This window comes from Pelophylax lessonae (genome assembly GCF_965119305.1).
Source record: "Pelophylax lessonae genome assembly, chromosome: 8".
NCBI classification, from domain to species: domain Eukaryota; kingdom Metazoa; phylum Chordata; class Amphibia; order Anura; family Ranidae; genus Pelophylax; species Pelophylax lessonae.
The window spans coordinates 235,254,922-235,261,461 of record NC_138775.1 but is presented as its reverse complement, the minus strand read 5'-3'; positions in this window follow the sequence as shown (position 1 = coordinate 235,261,461).

Sequence of the window (6,540 nt, the reverse complement as noted above, 5' to 3'; positions counted from 1 at the left end):
TAGTTTTCAATGATCATAAGAACGGTGAGGAATCTGCCCAGAACTACATGGGAGAATCTTGTCAAAACTGAAATCCTGCAGCACTCGCAAGGTCCCCCTGCTCAAGAAAGCACATGTACAGGTCCTTCTTAAGTTTGCTAATGAACATCTGAATGATTCAGAGGAGAACTGGGTGAAAGTGTGGTCAGATGAGACCAAAATGGAGCTCTTTGGCATCAACTCACTGTGTCTGAAAGAGGAGGAATGCTGCCTATGATCCCAAGAACACCATGGAGGGAGCTGAAGCTTCGAGTTACCAAATGTCAGCCTCAAAACCTTAATGACTTGGAGAGGATTTGCAAAGAGGAGTGGGACAAATGCCTCCTGAGATGTGTGCAAACCTGGTGGCCAACTACAAGAAACCTCTGATTTCTGTGATTGCAAACAAGAGTTCTGCCACCATATAGAAAGTAATGTTTTGCGAAGGGGGTCAAATACTTATTTCACTCATTAACCACTTTAAGACCGGAAGGATTTGCTCTCTTAATGACCAGGCCCTATTTTGCAATTCGGCGCTGCGTTACTTTAACAGACAATTGCACAATCGTGCGACGCTGTACCCAAATAACATTGATGTCCTTTTTCCCCCCAACAAATAGTGCTTGCTTTTGGTGGTATTTGATCATCTGTGCGATTTTTTAATTTTTTGTGCTATAAACAAAAAAGTGACAGTTTTGAAAAAAATTATATATATTTTTCACATTCTGCAATATGACATTCTCAAAAAAAAAAAAACATTTAAAAATCTAAATTTGTTAACATTTTAGGCCAATTTGTTTTCTGCTGGATATTTTTGGTAAAATAAAAATCGCAATAAGCGTATTTTGATTGTTTTTTTTCGCAAAAGTTATCGCGTCTACTAACTACGGGAAAGATTTATGTCATTTTTATTGTTTTGTTTTGTTTTACTAGGGACTGCGGCGGACAGATCGGACCCCTAACTGACTCACGGTCAGATCTGGCCCATGAGTTAAACGTCTTGCATGGTCGCATATGACCAGGCTTGGGTCTGAGTCACAGCGGTCCCTTGGTCGACAGCTCCCCTACTTCGGTGGCGAGGAGTTCTGTCTGAAGCATTACCTGCACCATGGAAGGGTAAGTACAGTCCTCCCTCTCCCCTTTTGGTGCTTTTCTTTTAGTGGACGCGCTGAACCTCCAGGGACGGTCAGACCTGCCTGCAGGTTCCTTCCTCCCTTCCTAAATCCCTCACTGAGCTAAGCTTCTCCCATTCCCCCCTGTCCAGACCTAGGGTCTGGTGGGGGATCCTAGGGCAGAGAATGCGGCAGAGACCCCTGGGGTCTCCCCAACTATCCCCACTCTGTAAGGGTCCTGGGATAGTATGTGTCCCGCCCTCTAGTCTGGAGGGTCCCAGTGTAGGAGACCCCTAGGTGCATGCCCTGCTGTTTTCAGTGTGGGTATAGTGCATGGGGGTCCCAGTGCAGAGTGCACGGCACAGTCTCCCCTAAACGTGTGTCCTACCTTCGGGGGGGACCCTTGCAGAGGGTGCTGCGTTGCAGAGGGTTCAGGAAAGATCCTAGCAGCATGCTTCAGTATTTGTAGCTCACGGTGACCATTTTCCTTTAGTCTGGCTGGTCTCCGGTTGGCAGCCATGTTTGTGTAGTCTGATGTCACGGGGGCCATTTTCCCTTAGTCTGGCTATTCTCCGGTTGGTGGCCATGTTTGTGTAGTCGGATGATGTCACAGGGGCCATTTTCCCTTAGTCTGGCTGGTCTCTGGTTGGCAGCCATGTTTATGTAGTCGGATGATGTCACAGGGGCCATTTTCCCTTTGTCTGGCTGGTTCCTTGTTGGCGGCCATGTTTGTGTAGTCGGATGATGTCACGGGGGCTATTTTCCCTTAGTCTGGGAGATGCTGAAAACAACTCAAGCCTCGTGGGGATCCCAAAGCTCCTCCTCCTCCTTAGTTTCCTCTTCCTGTGCCCAGGATATATGAACAGGGATAACGTCCATGATGCTGGGTTCAAATTATCGGCACTCCACCGGTCGCTAGCGTGAGTCTTTGGGGGTCCCTGTTATTTTTCTCTATGCTGATAGGTACACTGGGCCTTGAGGAGATCCTTTAGTGGTGCCAAAAGATTGTTTTTGTACTGCAAGGTTCTTTCCTTATGGAGCCTGAGGGTCACATCTCCCCCACTGACCCCCTCATGGAGGTGGCAGGTCCCTTGGAACCCCAGCTTCCCATGGTTGCACTGACAGCGGTTCTGCAGTCCTTAGTGTCCCGGGTTGAAGTGGCATGTGGGCAAAGGCCCAGGAGGAAACGTCCCCTGCTCAGGCTGTCTCATCTGATTCTGAGCCTGATGCCACCGTGGACGCGGCCCATCCAGGGGGATTTAATACCACACCCCCTGATCCGTCCAATAGTGAGGATGATTACTCCATGGTCATAGCATTGAATAAAAAAGCGCTGGTAGATGCATTATCACTGCGGTGCGTGAGACTTTAAAAATGGAGGATGCGGCTGATGTAGCCACGGACGTGTCTGTGTCGTTTGGTACGCAGAAGTTGCATCGTACTCCAAAGGTCTTTCCTTATATGCCTTATCTTGACAGGTTTTCCTGTAAGGAGTGGGAACAACCAAATTTACCCTTTGTGGTCCCCAAACGTTTTGCTGTACAATACCCTTTTAAGGAGTCACTTTTTAAAAAAAAAAAAGGGCTAGTCCACCAGTGGTGAACCCTCCTGCTTCCAGGTTAAATAAAGCCACCATGATCCCAGTAGAGGAATCCCCGTCCTTTTAGGGATCCAGCTGACAAGAAAGCGGAGGCTATGGCACGCAGCATGTTTACTATGGCTGGTTCAGCATTGTGGCCAGTCTTTGCCTCAGCCCTGGTGTCTCAGACCCTAACTGCTTTTGTGCCAGGGCATGTGGGGTGAACAGATCCCCGCTGCTTATGTTGATTTAGCGGACCAGTTGGTCCATGGGATGCAGTTTATTTGTGATGTAGCTTTGGATACAGCTCCTGTGCTGTCCAAACTTTGTTTCAGCGGTGGTGATTAGGCACGTGCTGTGGCTTAAGAATTGGTCCGCAGACCAAGCCTCTATGAAAGCTCTCATTAATCTGCCCTTTTGTTTACAAACTTTTTAATTGGGATAAAATGGTGGTACAAAATAACATTGTATATCAACAAGCATGGTATTACAAATAGATAATCAGGGTACAAAAGATAGGATATATTGGCTAATAACAGAATCATTGTAGTTGTCAGTCAGATAAAAATATGTTTGGGGCTACCCTGGATGACATCATTAAGGGTATCACGGGAGGTAAGAGTACCTTTTAGCCACAGTCAAGGAAAAGGAAGGAACTTCGCCACAGACGGGGGGGCCCTCCTTCTCAGCCCATATAAAATTATTTTCTGCTTCTGGGACGGAGGTTTCAAGCAACCTTGGTCTGGTAAGCCTTGAGCTAGCTTCCTCGGACCAGCAGAAAAGACTTCTTCGGCTTTAAAGTCTGCCCTCACCCATTATTGGGGTGGGGGGACATTGTCGCTGATTTCCTGGCCCTATGGATTTCTTTGGTGAGCGTCAAGGAGGTCTATGAAATGTTTCTTTTGGGGGTACCCAGAAAGGGGGACAAAGCTTGTCCTTTTCAGGTTTTTTAGGTCCTTGTGCGGATTTAATTCCTGGAAAGGTTCAGGTGAGGTCTGAACTACCTAAGGTCCCCCTTATCCTTGTCCAGGGAATTGATTTACTTAGGTCTGATTCTATTTCTGACCAGGGTGGTCCTTCCTCTGCACAAACTTCAGGGACCAAAGGTCATAATTCACTGGCTGCTGTCACACAGATAGTCCTCTCTCCCTTTTTGCATACAGGTGGCTCCTTTAGCAGGTTCGGCTCCACAGAAGGCTACCCAAGTTTGTGACGAAGTAACGGGGTCCTCGATAGACGCCGCAGGCGTCCAAGGGCCACGGTAAGGCCAGTAACATCCTCGGCTAAGGCTTCTTCAGCAGTTCCTACAAGGAATCAATAGTGAGGATCTTCAATCATCCTGGTGGCTGTAAAATGTCCCTTGGGGCCTTCCTCTCAGAGAAGACCAGTTGTCCCAAGGGCTGATCTACCATCCTGATTTACAGTCGCTGGTTTTAATAGCTATTGAAAGCCAGGTACTGAGGGATAGAGGTCTGTCTGGATTAGTGATCCCTACTTTGGTTATAACTTTACGTTATATGTGAATGTTTAAATGATCGTTGGGACGACTCCTCACCAGAGCAGTATTTCCTCTTTTGTGTGTGGCCCCCTCTTCAAGCCTGAAGCTCTTCCCACTGATCCTGGGGCCCTTTTTTTTTTTTTTATCAAGAGAGACTTTATTTAAACATTCACATATAAAACATAACAGTAAAAGAGTCCTAGGCCGGCACCCCCCCCCCCCCCTCATTGCTTACAAATAATACAAATATCAATTCCCTCCAACACCCAATCAACAATTGTACATAATACCAATGATTAACAACTCCCTTTTTTCCTCTTCTAATAACGACCTACAGTATCGAGACCTACCATTCCTCATCTACCATACTAGTCATCAAATTCCTCTTTCGCTAGGATTTCTCCAGCATTTACCTACCACCCGCCAGCAGCCTATCCAGTACCAGGTCCATCGGTGCCAACTCCGGCACAGCTAGCCAGGGGGCCCACAGTTTGTCAAATTTGCCCATATTTCCCCTATGCAGATGAATATACTTCTCCAACCTAATCGTTTCCCCCACCTGAGTGATCCATTTCTTAACCGTCGGAGGGTTTGGAGAGATCCAGTGTCTCAAGATCAGCTTCCGGGCTTGAAACAATGCCCACAGAATGGCCTGTTTGGTGATCTCAGGAACCTGTACCTCCCCCAAAATACCCAACAAACAAAGTTTAGGGTCCTCCTGCAACGTAATTCCAAACACCTTTGACAATGTACGAAGCACCTCCCACCAATACATATGAATAGGGTTGAGCGGACACCTAGATGTCTGTGTTCGACGGGTTCGGCCGAACTTTAAAAAAAAAGTCCGGGTCCGTGTCCCGGACTTTTACCGAACTTTTCCCGGACACCGAACCCCATTGAAGTCAATGGGGACCCGAACTTTAAGGCACTAAAATGGCTCTAAAACACCAAAGGAAATGGCTAGAGTGCTGCAAATGGCAGCAAAACGTAATTAAGAGCATGGCAAGTGCTCTGCAAACAAATGTGGATAGGGAAATAACTTAAAACAACAAAAAAAAACAGAAAAATAAAACAATGTTCTTCTTCATCTCTGAAGGACGAGGCCCATATGGAGTAGGAGGGAGGTTGAGGTGGTGGTGGATGTGGCGGTGACATAGGCATGCGTACAGGGTGTGCCAGGTGTGCCTGGGCACACCCTAATCACCTAGGGCACATAGCATTGCCAGTGAGGAGATGGGAAAGATCTCCCTCGGACCTGCTCTGCTCTATTTCTCTTTGCCTACAGGTACATGGCCCCGATACATTACTCTCCCTGCTGGCAAACACATGCATGTGTATTTCAACTTTGGGGTGCACACCTTAATGCAATAGGCTGCGCACACCTATGGGTGGTGTAGGTGGAAGCGGCGGTGGAGGAGGACCAGGGCCGGATTAAGAGCATCATGGGCTTGGTGCTGAGGATTTTGAAGGGCCTTAAGGGCCGTGCCTTGCCATGCACCCAGAGGAGGAAGGGTGCAGCCATGCATGCCTAATTCAACATGGGATGCTGTCTCTGAAGCCCATAAACACATCCATGCATCGGCAACTGTCCCTCCTTGTCCGGCCTTCGCGCTGTGTGGGGAGGTTCTGAGGGTGCTGCCTGGGGAAGCGAGCATAGAAGCCAGACTTCTGTGTTTACAAGTGACAGAAGAGCGGTAACAGTGAATATGGCCAACCCGGGGCCTATATAAAAGGTAGGGGCCTGGAGCTGCAGCTCCAATAGCCCCTACGTTAATCTGGCCCTGAGGAGGAGGACGAGGTAGCCAACACTGCTTCTTTTCACAAATTTTAAATGAGGGTACACCCCAAAAGAGTGAGAGAGAGCAAAAATGGAACAATGGGTGGGTAAGGTCGGTATCCATTGCTATTCTGCACAAGGTACGGAAAAGTCCTGTGGGATCCATGCCTGGTTCATTTTAATGAACGTGAGCTTGTCCACATTGTCTCTGGACAGGCGGCTGCGCTTGTCTGTTATAACGCCCCCAGCCGTGCTAAATACCCGTTCAGATAATACACTGGCTGCAGGGCACGCCAGCACCTCCAAGGCGTAAAGGGCAAGCTCAGGCCATGTGCCCAATTTGGAGACCCAGAAGTTGAAGGGGGCAGACCCCTCATTCACTACATGTAGGCGTGTGCACACATACTGCTCCACCATGTTGGTAAAATGCTGCCTCCTGCTAAGACGTTCCATCTGAGCTGCTGGTGCTGCTGTTTGTTGTGGCGTGCTGACAAAGCTTTTCCACATTTCGGCCATGCTAACCCTGCCTTCTGAGGTGCTGGCGGTGCCCTGGTTG